The sequence below is a fragment of the Vigna unguiculata genome, chromosome 11 (genome assembly GCF_037176805.1).
Source record: "Vigna unguiculata cultivar grain cowpea cultivar isolate G323 ecotype 2 chromosome 11, ASM3717680v1, whole genome shotgun sequence".
NCBI lineage: Eukaryota > Viridiplantae > Streptophyta > Magnoliopsida > Fabales > Fabaceae > Vigna > Vigna unguiculata.
This window is the reverse complement of record NC_140802.1, coordinates 9,689,691-9,710,035: the sequence shown is the minus strand read 5'-3', so window position 1 is coordinate 9,710,035 and position 20,345 is coordinate 9,689,691. Positions and strand designations below refer to the sequence as shown.

Here is a 20,345-nt window from a genome sequence, read left to right as displayed (position 1 = left end):
GAGTCTCCAATCCCTTCCAACATCGATAATCCTAGATGTGTGGTCATGTTTACAAGAAAGAAGAAAGTGGCCTTGTGGAAGTTTAGCACGCATGCTTTCTTCTGATTTTTGCTCCACTGAACGGGACCGAAGTGCCACTAGAACAGTTTCACTAATAAGAAAAATGCACAAAATGGTTAAAATAAGTGATGAATACCAATAGTATCTGATTTCCAGTAGAAGAGAACGATAATCTATGTTGTTTGGTTGTTCTTCTTCGTCGTCTGAGGCATTCCATAAGCGTTCTACAGAAGATCCATTCAAATTCCTTTCCTTGCTATCACTAGTACTACACATGTAATGATGACAACAATGTTAACTTGTTTTCAGTTTCGCCTACGTAGTGTGTTCCTTCATGAGCCCTGCAAGTGCAAGCTCTTGCCTCTGCAAAGCTCTATTCCGACCTCAACTTTAATAATATTATCTTGTATGAGAAAAACGAAAAGGTTTTGGATAACATGATCGATTGCTTGAATCCATTTCCAATGCACACTTTCATGTGAAAAATAGGAAAGTGATTAAATTTGAAAGAGATATTGTTTTGGTATGAAATGAACTATTAATTATCACATGTTTTCAGCTAACTGAATCTTATTACATGCTTATAGTACTCCAAGTTCTTGATAAAATGCCATTTACCATCATGTTGGTTTCAGTCTATTCTTGTTGGTGCATTTGCTAATAAGGACTTCAACAGGGCATTCAGCAACCGCATCCCGAGTTGTGCAGGTGCTTTAGAATGATAAATGAAATGTTCATCCTTTCACATGACATATATTGTGTGAATGTGACTCACTATTATACTGCAGATGGATTTGGTTCTAGGATTTACAAAAGATGCTGATGTCCTCCACCTCATTCAAATTGGGATCCCGGTAATTATTGGTTTTCAAATTGGAAAGGATATCGATAGTCTATCTTTACAAAAGTCTTTGTAATCATAGTCTAGTATATATATGAAATGAAATATAGAATCAAGCATTTGTTTGCAACAAATACAAAGTAAAAATGTAAGATTGCAAGGAACAATCACTTTATGAAATTTCTGAGGCTAATTGATAAGTGAGTTGTATTAAATAAAAAATTAGATATGGAAAACATCCTAGGGTAGAAAAATGATGAATGTAAATACACGTATAAAAATAATTGGTCATGTTATTTTAACAAAGATGTTGCGTTAAATATGTTTTTAATCTCTTAACTTTTAGTAATAAAAATTGAAATTAGTCTTTTTTTTTTAAACCTTGGCTCAATCTTGTCCTCCAACTGTAGAGATGTTTGAATTTAGTTATTCTAATCCAAAGATATTTATATCGTTTTATTAAATTAAAAATAAAAATTGTTTATATCCTAAAATTACATGCACTTACACTGCTACTAAAATTTTTAAAAAATTCCTAAACTTATAGGCAGTTACAATTGTTACTAAAAATTTTTAAATTCTTATATTCCCTTACCATTATAGCCGTGACAATTTTATTTTTAAATTTTTAGATTTAGTGACGGTTACAACCGCCACAAAACTTTTTAAGACTCCTAGACTTACTAACTGTTGTAACTGACACCAACAGTGGTAGAACTTGACTAAAAATTTTAGAGAGGCCAAATTATATTTATTATATATAAATTATTTTTTTAATTAAAAAAAATTAATTTTTTTTAATTTAAAAAAATAATTTCTTTTTAATTAAAAAATAATAATTTCTTTACATCATTTTTTTTATTCAAAATAAGCACTCATGATAATAGAATCTAAACAATATAACAATAATATATATGAAAGAGTAACATAAAGTTTATCATCAACAATAATATATATTAAAAAAACAAAAGTTACCTTTATTCATATGGCTCTTTTACACTCTTTCAATGATTTAAAATCTTCAATAATTGAATCAATTCTTTTACTCTTTATCATAATTTTTCTAATATAAATTTTTCACTTCTCACAAAAAGATAAAACTATGAATACCCCAAATTAAATCTTAAAAGCAAGACTCAATATTTTAAGAAAACTAATAACTTCTAAATGGTCAGCTTCCCTTACCTTAAAGTAGATTCCTAATCTTGTTCTTCCCTTACACAACTTCAAAGCCTAAAATAGCTCTATCTACACAAAGAATAGTTTGATCAACAATTAAAGCATGATTTTATGATCTCTAACCGATAGAGATATGCCTAGAGTGTAGAGAAGCCACGTACAAGAGGGAAACATATTGTTTCAAAAAAAAGAAGGAAAAGACAAACTTAGTCAAAAGAAGAAATTGTTCGGTCCAAAATGTTCCTTAACTCTTCAATTTTGTCGTAGTGTAATTTGATTTTGAAAATAATAAGGAATTGATGGTGAAAATTAAGATGGAAATAAAACGAGAGAAAGTGATGGAGACACGGAAGAGAGAAACCAAATAAAAAAAAATATAAGAAATTATAATAGAGAAAAAAACGTGATTTTTAAATTTAAAAAAAAATTCAAACTAAATTAATATAAATAAGATAATAATATATAAATAAAGTAATAATATATAAATAAAGTAGTAACATATAAATATATATTTTTAAAATATATAGAAAATAAAATAAAAATAAAAATAAATTAATATAAATAAAATAATAATTTATAAATAATAATTTTTTAAATATAAAAATTAAAGTAAAAAAAATGGTTGGGGCAGTCGTGGTTCCTCTTGTCCCTTCATTCTACCATCTTTGGCCACCAAATTCTTAAATTTCTAGATTTACTAGCGTTTGCGATCATCACTAATTATTTTATTTGATTTTTTAAAATTAATTTAAAGATAGATAAAATTGACTTTAACAATTTTAGTAGCGGTTATTTCGACGATTATAATAAACCGGCGTTATAATAACTTTGTGGTGCTAAATTTTATGGCAGTTAATTAATTAAGGGAAGAAAAAATAGACTGACGAAAAAATTCAAAATTTTATTAATGAAATGGAATCTCTTCCTTAATGTTGTTCTTATTTGAGCCATTCCAACATACTCTTCGCACAATATCAATATCCATTTGAATGAACGGTTTCTAATTAACAATATTTAGTTTATATTGTCGAAGTGTTTTTTATCATAGACAACTTGAGTTCTTTTAATTAAGAAGGGCTCGCGTGGTGGTGGAGAGTCGCCGGAACAGTTGCAGAGAGAGAGAAAAATTGTCCAATTAGAGCGACGACTGGCCAGAGCAGCGTGGCCGGAGGCGAGATGCGACGATGGCAACACAACGATGGTGGAAGAACAAGGGGGGCTCACGTGGTGGTGTTGCCGGAACAGTTGTAGAGAGAGATGAAGGAGATGCAGCACGCGCGAGGAAGAAGAAGAGTGATTCGCATTTTTGTGCCCTAATTAAACTATATGGCCTCGGTTCAATTGATAACCGAGGCATATAGTGCTATTTGGCCCCGATTCACTGCCACCTGAGGCCAGAGACGTAACAGGTAATGGCATTTTTGAAATTTCTGGCCACGTTTTTGGCTTCGTGTCTGTTTAATCGAAGCATATAAGCACCTTTTGTCACCAGTTTTATTTGAACCGAAGCCTATAACACCTTTTGGCTTCGGGTTTTACTTGAACCGAGGCATAAAAGTTGCCTAGAATTGCAAAGATTCCACCGCGCCATTATATGCTTCGGTTCCTTGCCAACCGAGGCCTATAAGACGAGGTAAAAATGCAATTCTGCACTAGTGAAATCAAACTACTCATTTGAAAACATGGAAATAACTTATTTTATCTCGATCTATGATGCCCAGACACGAATACGAATACAAACACGACATGAACACGAATACGAAGATATGGCAAAATTTAAAAAGCATAAGATACGGACACGACAATATATATATATATATATATATATATATATATATATATATATATATATATATATATATATATATATATATTAAAATATAATAATTATATTTCATAATAAAAAAAGAAACATTTAAAATATCATAATGTTTGAGTCTTATATATGTTAATCTTCATCAAAAAATACAACTTCTAAGTCTGGTTCATCGAGAGATAGGCTAGCAATATCAAGAATTCCATTGTCATCCAATGAAAAATCATCCCCAGCAGTATCCACAGGCTAGTTTCCTTTTCCTTGTATTTTGAGGAGTTTCTTGAAAGAAGACGAAGATTACTGTAGACAAATACTAAATATTCCGCCCTTTTAGGTGTCATCTTATTTCTTTCTAAACAATGTATAAAAGAGTAGGTGCTCAAATTTCTTTCATAACTAGAAGAAGAACATGGTTGTCCAAGTAGCTTAAGAGCTATATTTTAAAGTATTGGTGCATGAGATCCATGAATAATCCACCATGACTTTGCATCCATTTTGCCTTTATCCCTTAAAGAGTCCTCATCTGCAAAATCTCCCAATTTACCTGAAAAGTTTGCGAACTCTAGATTCACTTCTCTACTCACATCAGCATCATCAAAGTACCTCTTAAAACATCTTTTCTTTTATTGAGTAAGTTTCAAATCTTTATGTGGGGCACGTCTTTGTAAGTCTTCACTTAATCATTTAGAACTGTAATATCTACAATATTAAAAATACATAAAGATATATTAACATAATATTATAAATTTTAATAAAATATAGTCATAAAGTAATTTAACTACATAATTATGTTGGATTTAAAGAATGAGCAAGGCAATGAAGAGATGTGCTACTTTTAGTCCAACGATAAATCAATATTGAATTTATTACCTCAAAAAAGGATGAATGTTCAACTTCTATCTTCCTTTCATGTTGGTATCTGATCTTTCTAACATTTTCAATCATTGAGTCCCACATTTCATATACTAAGTGAAGAGTAGCCATATTTGTATCTATTTTTCTGAGAACATCATAAATAGGAGCAGTAAAAATAAGTATGTAGTTAACCTTCATCCACCAATTATCATTCAATAAAGTTTCTTTCACAAATTGTGCACTATTCACATTGTCCTCTTTATAAGAAGACCAGTAATCACTAATTGTGCACTGTTCACATTGGATATTGAAAGAATCTTTTAAAGGACCTTTGTGTTTTGGATTAACACCAGTACTCATATGCTTTCCTTCATTAGATACAGATGGTAGAGAGACCTTTTTTCTTCTTTGAATTTTCTATTTTCAATGTTGCTTCATTGTCTAATCTTCTAAACTCAACAAGTTTTGATGTAGTCACGTTTGGACAAATTCTAACTCCTGCTCCCGTAATTTTTAGCAAATGAGATCTTACTTGAGTGTAAGATCCATTTTATGATAAATCACATAAACTGCATTTAATCATATTCTTTTCACTACCAGGAGTTTTTCTTAACTTTGTAATATATCTCCGTAAAAGTTTTGTTTCATCTTTTTTTCGATGACTTGACTAGGTATATTCATCTTAATTTCCTATAATAAAATAAATTTTCTATTAAATTAATTTATTTGGATATAAAAAATAATATCACAAATTAAAAATAAATTATATAATTCAAATGGGACAAATATTAATTATAACAATAAAAAACTAATATTTTAATTTAAATGGGACAAATATTAAAAAAATAAAAAGATATAATTCAAATAAAAAATAAAATTAAATATAAAAAATATTATCTCAAATTAGTAGATAAAGGTGTCCTCCGCACGTGTCAAAGAGTTAGGTCGTGTCTGATCCATGAAAAAGCTCCTGACACCACATCGTGCATGTGTTTGTCACGCCTCCGCGTCCATGTCTGCTTCGGGAGCGGGAAACGTGCTCCAAGCACCGAAGCATAAGAGATCTTGATCACTTTTTTTTTATTACCTATATCTTTGAAATATTTTTTTAAAGGTTAATGAAAGCATTGTGGGACTATAAACATATGCAGCATTTAGAAAATAACATATAAAGGTCAAGGTGCTCCAATATATAAACCCACCCAGCCACACCACTCTAACCCCTGAAATGAGAATTTCGAACTGTGAATGAAGTAAAAATACTTTCATTATCAACTGAGTTTTGTATAATGTTTGAAATCTCATATTATGTTTCAATTTGAATGCAGATCATATCTGCAATGTTAAACTAAATATAAACTAAACCAATTAAATTACCATTCTACATGTGCACAAACTCAGTTTCATTTATGATTCTCACTTCCTCTCTATATCCGTCATTTTCACTCTCTGTGAATAAAAAGATATAATTTATAATTATAAAAATTACCATAAGTTTCCTTTTATGATCAATATTATAACATCAAATTATCTTATATATGTTACGCACTAGAATCATCATACTCGTATTATGCATTTTAATACTAAATATTATTTGACTAAACCAAGATAATATTTATAAATTATATATTGATTTTTCATAAAATAAGTTAAACAAATCAAAATGAAGGTTCTGGAAATGTTTTTCGAAACTAACGACAGAGCTCTCGTGTATATATATATATATATATATATATATATATATATATATATATATATATATATATATATATATATATATATATATATATATATATATATATATATATATATGCAACAATTTGGTAACAATATGTTGAGTATGAGGAACCAATAATTTGTTGATTGTGTAATGAGCTAACTAACAGACAAGAAGAACTCGTTTATCCTAACAAAAGATATCAAAATCATTCTAGCTAAAAGGTGAAATTATAATTACACTTAAAAAAGAGACTTGGGGAAGAAATTTACCTGTTTGTTTCAGGAGCTGTCACCTTCTCTGGCAACCCTCTATGAGGCTTTATCATTTACTGACATAAAATTCTTTATGACAATAATTGAAGACCCGGGATGCACACTAACCTCAGACCTAAAAATATTATAATGAGTATGAGGTTTATATGAGTAGTAGAACTTCTGGCATATTTAAAGAATAATTGATTTATAAAATGAGATTTTAACACGAAATAATGATTTTAAAAATAACCTAGAAGAAGATGATTGTAAGGCTCGCTTTCCATTCTGCCCATTTTTCTTAGGGCTGTCTTAACCATTGGGCCTTAGGGCTGACCCAGAAAGGGAAAACAGACTTAGTCCGCCCCAAACCTTAACCTAAACTCACTTTTCGTAAAACAGCAATCTCACTCCCTAGAGCTGCTGCCGTTGCCGTTTTCTACTAGGGTTCCAACGTCCAGAGTCACGTTTAGCTTGGTCTTTATTCTACTCACGTAAGTACCTTTAATCCTTACCGCCTTTGTCTTGTATAACTTTCACAGTAACAGTGGAAACCCTGTTATAACTCGTTTTTATCCACTGTTCCAGTTGCGAGTCGGGTTCTAGAACTGCTGTGCTCCTTAGTTATGTGCCGAAAGACCTGTACGAACCCATTTCCAGGTAGGGAAGCTCTAGCTCACTTGCATATTTCGTTTTTGCTATGTTATGAACTGTCGTGTTGAAGTTATAGGGCTGGTATGATGTGGTTATGAGCTGTGAATGTGTTAATGTATGTGGGATGGGCTGGCTTGGGTCGCTGTTGCAGGAAAACAGTGGCGAGACCTGCTAATCTCGCCCAAGTGAGCCAGTCTCGCCTAGGCAAGACGAACAGGGACTCGCCCAAACCCTTTTGCGCGAAGAGGTCGCCTAGGCGACCCGCTCTTCTTTTTGAGCGAGTGAGCATCTCGCCCAGGCGAGAGGGGTCTCGCCTAAGCGAGATCCCGCGTGTGCTCCTGCTGCCTTTTTCGAGCCCTCACCTAGGCGAAAGGGACTCGCCTGGGCGAGACCCTTCAGCCTGAGCGAGGTGCTGGGCGAGGCAGTGCTGAGTTTTGGTTGTATGTTTACTCTCGGATGATTGGAATTGTTTGGGTATGATTGCTATGATGAGATACATGTACATATGTATGGATATATGCCTAATGGAGTGTTATGTATGCGTGACATGATTCATGAATGGTGCATGATGGGTATGGTGGGAACTTAGCATGTGAAAGGAATGAGTGGTTTGGAACTAAAGTAACAGGGCGTTGATATGAGATGAGGCCCTAGATTAATGGAGTGGTGTTGACTAGTAATATGGATTCAAAATGTGATGCGTATGAGGAATTAATCCCAAGGGTTGATATGAAATGGTAAATATGATTTAATGTTCTCTTATCGCTGATTTATGAATGTTGGTTCGTGTCAGCGTGTAATTCTTTGGGGTCTCTAGGTGAGACTTTCGGGACTGCGCTTCAGTGATCGGGACGTAATTGCATGGCCCCTGTTAGTGGGTGCCCATGGTGGTACCCCATCTGTATAACTAGGTAAGGATTCAAGGTAAGGACTGCATCTTGACACTCTAAGGGGCCAGTTAGTCTCACTTAGAGCGGACTGACTCCTGTGGTGAGAGTAGCAGAAGGCCTGAAATTCATTAAGGGCTAACCTTGTGGTGAGGGAAAATGATTCAATGAAACACTTGTAATACATAGCTCGGGGGTGAGCAGCTCGGGGATGAGCAGAGGTATCCACCACAAGTGCGAGCGTCCGCTGAATCCGACCAAGTTATATGTATCCGGATGAGTCGAGTCGAGTCGTAGTGTATTGTTTGGAAGGTCGTAATATGCTTGTGTGACGTATGTATGATGGACTGTGAATATGTATCTGATTTCATTGATTGAATGATTGTATGCTCTAGCTTACCCTACTTTTATTGTGGTGTGTTCTGCTGTGTGGTACTCTCTCTTGCGATGATCATCAACTTGTTGGTGTGAGCAGATGCGAGGAACACCCGCGGGCAACAAGGAGGTGATGGTTCCGCGGCATAATCTACATGGGCTGGTTTTAGTTTCTTTAGTGGGCTTCTCTTTAGGGCTAAGGCCCATGTACTTGCTTGTTCTTTGATTAACATACTTTTCCTTGTAAACTCGTTAACCAGTTCTTTTGGGCATCGTGGTGTGCCTAGGTTTTAAGGAGTTGGGTTTTGAACTCCAGGACTGCGCTTTTAAGTTATCTGTTGTGATGCTTCCTTTAATTTCGTATATTAAATTAAATGGGGTGTTTATCATTATACAATAAAATGGAGAGAGTTGTATCTTACTTTTTTTTTGTTATATTGATATTTCAACAGTTTGTTTAGGACCACCACTTAAGGGAACAATATCTAAAGGAATAACAATAGGTGTCGGTGGACTCTTTTTCTCTTTCTCCATCCAACAAATTTAGAATGATACAGTTAATGAAACCACACAGGGGACTTTCTTTTCTCTTTCACCGATGAAAAAAAATCCATACATTCCACCTTAATACAATAATTTTTCATTATGGTGATGTAGAGTATCCAATTAATCAGAAAAATAATGCAATGTGAAGCTAGCTTGGATCTAAAAATAAGTCAAGTACAAACAAGTATATCAACTCATCTTAATTCTATTATTTGAATTTAGGGTTGTGGCGTAACCACAAAAATGTTGAACTCAACTAATCAGAGGCTATGCCCAAAGACAAGTAGAAAAATTATCAAGCTAGGATTAAGGAATTGTTTACTTTAAATATCAATGCCAATTAAGTCCTATAAAGGAAGGTTTTGTCTTTTATAATGCAACCACTAGACTGACACAAATCCTTGTCGCAGGGCTTAATAAAGAAGATTCAGTTCAAACACAAATAGTGATCCAACTTTGTCTTTCTGTAACACTCTGAACGTCTCTTAAAATAGCACTAAAATAAAAGTTAGAGGTTTCTTCAAGTTTTAGATTGAATCTCTCAAACTATAACATTATGTCCACCTAGTACGAACAAATCAACATGCAATTAGTATGCATCTTTCAATATAACGCTAAACAATAACTACCCATAAACAATGAGTGCATCATATATGAAGGGAAAAGGAAAGGGGACTAACCATGAAATAGGAGTTGCAGATGCGATGGGTGTGGAAGAAACAATAGTGGGTCACAAGAGAACAACAAGCTCAACTGAAAACATAAAGAGAAAAACAACTTTTAACATCAACCCAAACTGAGTACTTAAAGAAAATTACAAATTCTCACCGTGATTGACATCCCAATGTCAATGGAGCTCCATTCATCACTGATTACAGGTTAGGGCACTCTGAGAAAGGTCAGTGAGCAAGGAAGCAGTGAGACAATGGGTTGAATTTATTGTTGGATTCAACACCATTACTGCAAGAAGATAACTCTTTTTCTTTCACAACAAGCGTATTTATTCCCTTTGCTCCAATAATTAGAATCAGATAGAAAAGGCTCCACACGAATTGCTAGCGCACTTCTATAACTGAATAGAAATCCAAAGTTGTACTTTATCAGACCAATACTCTTGGTTGAGCTCCTGAGACACTTCCATTACCAGCCTAGAGTCATTACCAACTAGGAAAGTGAAATAGTTCTCGTTCCATTGTAACTGTTTTACACAACTTCCCCTAATAACATTGCCAATAGTATCGTTGTAGCTGTCGTCAATCCAAAACACATTAGAACTGTGGTGGTGGACCAATATCATTGGGACTCGATCAATAAAAGGTCGACTTGAAGAACATTTATGTAGAATTACTCAAAGGATGTGAAATACCGGATAATTAAAGGTGGACAATAAATAGGAATGACAGAATTTGGGAGACAATATAGAAGATGGAAGAATTTAAGAAGACATGACAAATTAGGATAAAAGGGGATCACGGGCTAAGTAAGAGAGGATGAACTATTATGAATGTCCTACTTAATTCCATTCACCTTTTGGCTAGAATATTTTGGTGTCCACAATTGAATGTGGGTAAAACTCTTTGTAACGTCCAAATTTTTATTCTTCCAATACAATAATCATAGACAATTGGCTGATAGGTGGAGAGTTCACCCCTCTATTGCCACGTGTTGCTCATCCATGTTCTCTCGCTCATCGCCCTCAAATGCCTTATGCGATCATGACTTTCCATAAAAGCACCTCATTGAGAGCACGCAAGATTTTTTGGGGGTAATGAGATTTCTAAAATCTTGAAAACTACATTTTTAGAACAAGGATCAAAGTTGGGTTGTCTTTTTGACAGAGATCATCCAATCTTCTGTTATGGAATTTTCCCCATTAGTTTTTTAGTTCCTAGATTTATTTATTCACCTTAACGTCATCTCTCCATTGGTTTTCCAATTTTATACAATTGATTTTACGTGATTGCTAACTTGATATAAAGATAAATAATATTTATGATTATTTTAAATATATTTAACAGATTTCAACAACAGAAAAGTCATATCCAAATCTAATCAAGTCCTATATAAAAAAGTCAAGGGGAAGCAGAAAGAGAACTCGAAACTTCAGATTTTAGGAACTTTAGGGAGTCCAATTTTGTTCTCTCTATTCTTCTTACATTTTGATGTTACATTGATTCTATGGAGGATAAACTTATCGGGTTGGTTCTACTATAATTTATTATGGATTCTAAGGTTAAAATGCAATAATTGATTTGTTATTTTGATTACTGTTACGATTTATAGTTTTCTAGGTCTTTTGCTTTATTTAACTAAAAGTAATGATTTTTACATTGTAGCAAGTTAGTACAATGTTAAATATACATAACATATCAATCATATGAGTTCAATGATTTTTAATTTTAATTGAGAATATACTTTGATTAAATTTAGAAACTTTCATGTGATTGAATGGGTTTTTGCTAATGATTAAGAATGTACTTTGATTAAAGGTGAAAACTTTAACAAGAATTAATGAAGAATGTACTTTGGTTAATTAGCTTTTTACTTGATATAAGAGGGAAAATAATAAACATAATTAGACATAGTAATATTTGATTGAGAATGCACTTTGGTTGATAGTAAGAATACCAACAAATTAATTGAGAATTTACATTAATTAATTTGAAAATCTAAGATAATTAATTGAACAATAATCCTTAGATAACCAATGAAGAATCTATTTTGAAAATAGTGGAATCAATATTTTTTTTATCATTGTTTTATATCTTTTTTATCTTTTTCCAACTTGATTTCTTTATTTCTTATGTTATTTGATTAACATTTTTCAATAGTTTTTATAAGAACTAATTTGTTAGAAATTAATTATGTGTTGTTGGGAGATGACTTGGGGTTACTTTACCATTTCTATTTTATTGACTAATTTCTAAACAATATTGAAGTTGTTAGTATTAATTTGATCGTATCAACAGAAACTTTATAAAGAAGACCTCCTAAAATCTGATTACACCAACCAATCTCTTAAGGAAGGAGCATAAATCCAATGGGAGCAACCACTCTCCCAAGGAATAAAGAAGACCTCTTAAAATTTGATGGAAGTAACCAGTTTCTTAATTAAGGAATAAAGAAGATCTCTTAAAATCTAATCAGAGCAATTAAACTCTTAATAAATAAAAAGAGGGAAGATACGAGATATGCTTTATACTGTTTTGAAATAGAAATCAAGATAACAAGCAACATTATTACAATTCGCACGAGGAAGGAAAACTCATTGTTGAAATATAACCCTTTTTGCTTGGTCAATAACAGCGTTAAGTTCATCTTGGAAAGAACATTGAGCCATGTGTAGAAACATTGTTATGTCTCATATTCTTGAAAATTACAAACTAAAAAATGTGTTATTAAGGATGACATGCACCCTAGTGGTTCTTTTTGGAGGCCCAACATCTTTTGGGCTTATAATAGAAGATATATTACTTGAGTCAATAATTAAAACATATCTAGCCTTATGCTCTATGATGCTTAGGTTAAGGGGTTGTGTGGTGGTGGACAACAAAAGGTGGACAATAAACGTGAATGACAAAATTAAATAAGACGTTAGGAGACAATAAAGAAAATGGAGAAATTTTGGAAAGCATCACAAATTAAGATAAAAGGGAATCACACGCTAAGAGAGGATGAACTATTCTAAATGTCCTAGTTAATTCTATTCGAAATCAATTAAGTCAATTCACTCTCATTGTAATGCAATAAATTTATAATAAATTACAAAAAAAAAAACTCATAAGTGAGCCAACCCACTAACCTACTAGCTCGTGGTGGATCGGGTCGGATTGTGAAATTTCTAGCTTACCAACAAGTAAGCCAGATTAAGCTGACTTTTTTTTAGCTCAACCCGTGGTGAACCAACCTGTATGAACAAGATTGGTTCACTTTGATAACTAACTCGTCAATATTGTAATTTATATATAACTCAATTTTTTCTGCACCTATTATATAATTCTTTTTTTTATTTCTTTTCTTATCACATCATGTATCTTATAAATCTATTATTTTTATTTTTATGTGTTTATATTAAGTGTTCATACACTTTTTTTTTGTTAATAAACCATTTTTCAATTATAATATTCCAAACAAACAATATAATGCAACCAAAGTGTGTCACTTTCTAAATGGAGTACTTGTTGACTTTAGAAATTGCCATACGCCCGTGAACTGTAATATTCCAAACAATAAAAGGCAGCCAAAAGTGTCATTTTCCATGTTGGACGGACTTGTTGATGGCCATGAGCTGAATTTTATTATTTTAAAATAGGTAGCAATTTAACATGATAAAAAATTAAATTATCAAACAAATCCAGGACTTCAGATGATATTTAACAATTTAAAAAAAAAAACTTTCAACTTTTATTATTATTTTTAAATAAGAAAAAGTAACGAGAGAATATAGGACAATGATAGTTGTATGACAAATTAGAAAAAAAAAATAGTAGTATCAAGAACACATATTTCAAAAAAAGGAATAAAGGTAAAATATATGGTTCAATTTGGAAAAAAAAAAGGGAAAACAAAAAGAAAAAAAGGTAAAAGGATAATGATTCTTGGTAGAGCTGTCAAAACGGGTAACCCGTCACGATCCTACTCAACCCACCATGAGTTGATGATTTAGTGAGCCAACCCAACCCGGCTCACATTTTAGCGAGCCAAAAAAATTTGAACCTGACCTGACTCACCACGGGTTGGCGGGTTAAACAGGTTGACTCACGGGTTATATTGAAATTTGTAAAAAAATTTCAACCCAGCCCGACCCGAATCCATGGTGAGCCGGGTTGGCTCGCGGATTCCAACCCATTGTAATAGCTCTAGTTATTGGCATGACATGAGCACTAGCATGTACGTTTTTATAGATTTGGTTAGAAAACGCCCACATGTGAGTTGTCAATAAAAAACCTAACATGACCCAAATGTAAAGTCCAACCTAATAAAAATAATTGTGTGACCCTTTTATTTGTGGGTTGGTGAGTCAACTCGGCTCACCACGGGTTCAACCCGAATGAGCCGAGTTAAAAATAAATCCGTATTGAAATTTATAAAAAAATTTCAACCCAAACCGACCCGAATCCATGGTGAGCCGAATTGACTTGCGGATTCCAACCCATTTTGAAAGCTCTAGTTATTGGCATGGCATGAGCACCAGCATGTACGTTTTTATACATTTGATTAGAAAACGCCCACATGTGAGTTGTCAATAAAAAGACGTGCTCGATTTCACGGGTGGATAAAACATCAATCATCAACAAATTATTGAATCCCCAAACCGGTACCAAACTACAATTGGACATACCTGGAAGCAAGAATGGAGTAGCCGATGAAGTCGCAACGAAGGCAGCACGATGGTCCTTAGCGATTGGGATGGAAACGACTGGGACTTGCCCCTTGTGTGCGGTGTGGGATGACAACAATATCACCAAAGAAGAGAGCCGACCAATTGTGAAAAAAAAAGAAAGAGAGAAAGTGTAGAGACTTTTTTGCCGTCTTGTATAGGAGAAGCTTTGTGTTTATATAGATATCTTCAGCATCATCGAAACCCTAGTCTTTAATTATTATAAGATATACGAGGAAGGAATTGGTCCCGATGAAACATAATATAGAAATCAAATTGTCGCTTAATATCTAGGGTATTAATTATAATTATTAAAAATATCGGCTATAATTACTACGATCATATATTTTCCGGTACATGAAGATTTGATCAAATCATAACATAATATTCATATAGTTGATTCTAATTATTACCAGAAATATTTTCTTCTAATTATTAAAATCGTACCCTTCTCTAAAAAAACATTATTACTAGACATATTTGTTTCTAATTACTAAAATAGTACAATTTCTCTAAAAAACATTATTACCGAAAATATTTGATTCTAATTAATAGAATAATATCTTCTCTGACTGAAAAATCAATGAGACACATCACATCAACATAAATTAAAGATATTTATTCTAATAATTATAAAAAATATTGCTTCTAATATTATACCCTCTTCTACAAACAAAGATTATAAAATGTTCTTTTGAAACATGTCATGTGTACAGTGTAAATAGCAACCAGTCAAGGTGAAAATATATATAAAACATTTGGGCTCATGAGAAGGGTGTGATAATTAAAAATAAATTAGATTTTTTTTATATGGTAGAATTAAAGTTAAAAAACCCCACCATCAATAAAAACACATTTTTTATTTTATTTTATTATTATTTTTAATAAAATAAATGCATTCATCAGAAGTTGGGGTTGACAATAATTTTGATAGTAACTTTCTCACATACAATTATAATCTAACTTCTCTTCACTTGAACAAATGAACTTTACCTTTAAACCTATTCTAGACATGAAAGAATGTCCAGACTAAAGCTCAACATGCCTCAACCAAGTCAAGTATGTGATTAACATAATTTGACACAAATGTTATTCGAGATAACATTTCAAGCATTTTGATTGGTTTCTGTAAACGGTAAGCGATACTGTGTACGTATGTGTAAATTATAGAGATTAAATATACAAGGGCAAAATCCTAAAATATGGATAAGTAAAGATATTAAATAATTAACTAAACGTAAAATATAACAGGCACTGTTATTGTAATTTAAAATATCTAGAAGTTTATTGAGTTTCCCTAACGTCTAAAAATTCTAGAATATCTTAATTAGTAAAGTGTGTAAAAAATTCTATAGTGAAATTTTAATTAGAAAAACTCCTAAAAATTAGTTTAGATATCTCCATTAACTCCTATAAATATCACGTTGTATTTTACATTTTCAAGCAAGAAAATTTGAATTCTGTATTCTAATTATCACGTTTCCTCTATAAGGCACAATACAATATCAAATTTGAATTAATTCCGTCATTATTTTAAATAATGAAACTCAGCTCATGATCATCAACAAAGTCCGTCCTCGACTTAGAAAGCGACACTTTTGGCTGCCTTTTATTCTTTGGAATATTACACATCGCGGGCTAGTGTCTATTTCTGAAGTCAACAAGTCCACCCTCCACTTAAAAAGTGACAGATTTGGTTGCATTATATTGTTTTGAATATTATAATTGAAAAATATTCATGACACAAAAAGAGTGTGTATCAGCACTTAACATACAATCTAGAAAGAGAATAAACATAAAAATAGGTTTAAAGATACAGAGGAAAAGGAAATATGCGATAAGTGTAGATAAATTGAGATATATGGGTATCATTTAGTCATCACAATTCATTAGTCAAGCCACCAATGCTGTCATGAATACCAGCCATTCAATCCGTCATCTACGACAAATTATTAGATTGGATTTCTCATATAATATGTAGAATTGTGTTAAATAATGCAAATCAATGTTGTGAATTAAAATGGCATTAACTTCCTCTACTCTGTCATCCTTGACATCATTCCTTTTCCTGTGTACGTTTTGCGTTAATGCAGTCACCCACAGACAAATTTTGAAAACAGGAGAATCACTGCGAACCTCAGACTCAGTTGTGTCCGGTAACGGGAAGTTCGAACTGTGCTTTTTCGGCAGAGTTAGAGATAACTCATTCAGAGATAACTCAACAAGTACTACGTTGGTATACGGTATAAAAGGATTCGAAACGACAAGAATAAGATTGTTTGGGTTGCTAACCGAGACTACGCACTTGAAAGACCCTCAGCAGTTCTTACCTTTCATATTGATGGAAGTTTTGTGATCAAGGATGGACCAGGTATATACTTTCTCAGCAAGCTTTCAAACAATTTCAAGACCTATGGCATGCTCTTGGATTCAGGGAACTTGATACTGCTGAAAACCTCAAATAATGAGCTTTTGTGGCAGAGTTTTGATCATCCCACGGACACCCTTTTACCCGGAATGAAACTAGGATATTATGAAGGAAACATTTGGTCATTGCGATCATGGACAAGTGCAGATGACCCTGCCCCTGGAGCTTTTTCCCTCCAGTATGATTACGGCAAGGCGAACCTAATCATCAACAATGGTTCTAATGTGTTCTGGATTGACGACAGCTACAACGATACTATTGGCAATGTTATTAGACAAAGTGATTTGAATAAGTCACATCCGACGAACGACAGGTATTTCGCTTTGCCAGTTGGTAGTGACTCTAGGTTGGTACTAGAAGTGTCTGGGGAGCTCAATCTGGAGTATTGGTCTGATAAAGAACAACGTTGGGTTTCTAATTCATCCAAGTGTGGAACTAACAATTGTTGTGGAGCCTTTTCCATCTGTAACCCGGAAGCTCTTGACCCTTGTGACTGTCTTAATGGTTTCAGGCCCTTTGATGCTGATTCTTGGAGTAAAGGGGACAAATCCGCTGGCTGTGTAAGGAAAAAAGAGTTATCGTTCTGCAGTAACGGTGTTGAATCCAACGATACATTCAACCAACTCTATGATGTGAACTCAGTATCAGCTTCGAACTGGACGATAAAGATCGGTACAGCAAGAGAGTGTGAAAGAAATTGTTCTAAGAATTGTTCTTGTGTTGCTTTTTCATACTATGCGAACGGTAACTGCCAGTTGTGGTTTGGTTCATTATTGAATCTAAAGAACGTCTCAACAGAAGTGATAAGTTTTGATGATAGTAATCCAATTATTTTCCTAAGAGTTGCTGCCTCAGAATTGGATACTTCTGGTAAGTTCAAGAAGCCTCAATTATAGAACCCTCAGCTGCTATAAGATACATTTTTGTGTGCTCTCAAAGTTAAGAAGACACAATCCTTAGTTGTTTTTCACTCAACTGATACTTGTCTCTCTTTTCTCTTGAGTCTCTTCACTTCACAGCTTAGATAAATTTATCAGTCAACAAATGGATTTTCATAGTTGATAAATTTTCTCTGCAGATTCGAACACAACAAGAGCAAAAGAAGGAGGATATACTGTTAGCAAGAATCTACTTCTGATTGTTATACTCATCTCTTCTCTAGCTTTTCTTGTAATGGGCCTTTTAGTTTACTGGATTAGAAAGAAGAGGAGAAAAGGTAAGAAAGAAACAAGTTTCCAAGTAAATTCAGAGTATTTTAACTTATGAACTAATTTTCTTCTATTTGCAGGGGAAGATTTGCTTCATTTTGATATAAGCATGAGCATGAAAGTTGAAGATTCTGAACTTACTGAATCAGATAGGAGTGCCAAAGTGAAGAAGGAAGTCAAATTGCCTTTATTCAGTTTCGAGAGTGTTGCAGCTGCAACTAATAATTTCTCAGATGCAAATAAACTTGGTGAGGGTGGCTTTGGACCCGTTTACAAGGCATGCTCAAAAACTCTTAGCAATTTTTTTAGTGCAAATAATCTATCCTCTCAATATAAATAAACAGTTTTGACGATGTCGTTCAATCGCAAGTGATATATATGATGTTGGGTTCTAAATAATAAAGCAGAACACAATAAAAAATTTAAAGAAACCACTTTTTTTCATGCTAAATATTCATTGAAACCACGTATCTTTGTAGTTACTACGCAATATATGTGATTTTTACAAAAGATAAGAAAATACAGGGTACATTATTTAATGGGGATGAGGTTGCCGTGAAAAGACTGGTCAAGGATGGGAAGAGTTGAGAAATGAAGCTTTGTTGATTGCAAAACTCCAACACAACAATCTTGTTAGACTTCTTGGTTGCTGCATTGATCGAAATGAAAAAATGCTGATTTATGAGTTTATGCCTAATAAAAGCTTGGATCTTTTCCTTTTTGGTTTGTATCCTACAGTCTCTGAACTCTCTTAAATATGATCCCATCTCCTAAACTTAAACTTTGGTTGTGACATCTTTAATGATGCATAGCAGATGCAACGAAGAAACGGATGCTAGATTGGGGAACAAGAGTAAGAATAATTGATGGGATTGCCCAAGGAATTCTTTATCTTCATCAGTATTCCAGGTTCAGGATCATTCACCGAGATCTAAAAGCGAGCAACATATTATTGGACAGCAATATGAATCCCAAAATATCAGATTTTGGAATAGCAAAAATATTTGGTGATAATGAACTTGAAGCAAATACAAACCGAATAGTTGGAACATAGTAAGTCAATTAACTATAACTATAACCAGTCATTTTCTTAAAATGATCAACCATCTATTAATTAATGTACTTTATTCTCAGTGGTTACATGGCTCCTGAATATGCATTAGAAGGACTTTTCTCAGTAAAATCAGACGTGTTTAGTTTTGGGGTCCTTCTGTTGGAGATTATAAGTGGCAAGAAGAATATTGGCTTTTATCAAACGAGTTCCTTCAATCTTCTTGGATATGTGAGTTTCTAGATTCCATCCATTTGTTCTTCATTTGCATGTTCACATTCAAATTGATTTCACGATTTTTGGATGTTCTGATCCCTTTCACAAAAGGTATGTCATAGGATGATGGGTTTTCTTTTTTCCGAACATGGAGAGTGTACAAAATCATAGTGCCATACCATAATATGCTCCAAACATTCTAACTTTGAGCTTGTTTTGTGCTAAATCTTGAAGGCTTGGGATCTTTGGACCAGAAATTCAGGAGTGGATCTGATGGATAGTGCATTAGATGAGAGTGATACTTTATGTAATGTGTCAAGATATGTGAACATAGGACTTCTTTGCGTTCAAGAAAGTCCAGACGATAGACCAACCATGTCTGATGTTGTATCGATGATTGGGAATGACACTGTGTCCCTTCCTTCTCCTAAACCACCTGCATTTCAAAAGCTCAGAGGTGATGATAGTTCAACATTGCCCTCCACCTCCACAGAAAGACTTTCAGTTAATGTTATCACAGAAACAATTGTGGAAGCAAGATGAGTCACTATAAAAATCCTCCTTCTAGTACTTGGATTAGACAAGAGCTCTTTTCTATTTATAGTTTGCTCTATCAATATTTATTCCTCTTCTATATTTACCACGGGATCAGGTTAAGAAAAACTGAGTCTGATTCCAACAGTTAAATGATGTTTAAAATACTTATTTCGATAATGGATCTTGCCTTTTTTAATAATTATAAATGATGCAAGACTGCAACATATAAGTAAAATGTTGGAAGATGGAAGTAATCTAGCTTATTTTGTAATCTTGCTTTATTGATATATTGTTGTCAATTTAATTTGGGAGAAATGTTTTTTTCAAAATTTATGAAAAAG

General features: G+C 33.2%; 1 long non-coding RNA gene and 2 pseudogenes across 3 annotated transcripts; 1 reads left to right on the top strand and 2 right to left on the bottom strand.

Moving 5' to 3' along the window:
* Positions 1–4,028: 4,028 nt before the first annotated feature.
* LOC146880977 (uncharacterized) lies at positions 4,029–5,300 on the bottom strand (annotated as a pseudogene).
* A 233-nt stretch (positions 5,301–5,533) lies between these two features.
* Positions 5,534–14,699, bottom strand: LOC146880976 (uncharacterized). 2 transcript variants are annotated; one of them, XR_014986434.1, is made up of 5 exons: positions 14,526–14,699; positions 10,013–10,256; positions 9,865–9,937; positions 6,741–6,858; positions 5,534–5,844 (listed from the first exon to the last, which is right to left on the bottom strand). It is a non-coding gene; the product is annotated as an uncharacterized LOC146880976 (long non-coding RNA). The 2 variants fall into 2 exon arrangements; XR_014986433.1 differs by lacking the exon at positions 14,526–14,699 and having other exon boundaries at positions 10,013–11,565.
* Positions 14,700–16,482: 1,783 nt separating this feature from the next.
* LOC114170499 (G-type lectin S-receptor-like serine/threonine-protein kinase At4g03230) lies at positions 16,483–20,181 on the top strand (annotated as a pseudogene). Its single transcript, XR_014986239.1, has 7 exons — positions 16,483–17,862; positions 18,071–18,208; positions 18,281–18,477; positions 18,726–18,923; positions 19,016–19,253; positions 19,335–19,482; positions 19,702–20,181. The product of XR_014986239.1 is annotated as a G-type lectin S-receptor-like serine/threonine-protein kinase At4g03230 (transcript).
* The last annotated feature ends 164 nt before the right edge of the window (positions 20,182–20,345 follow it).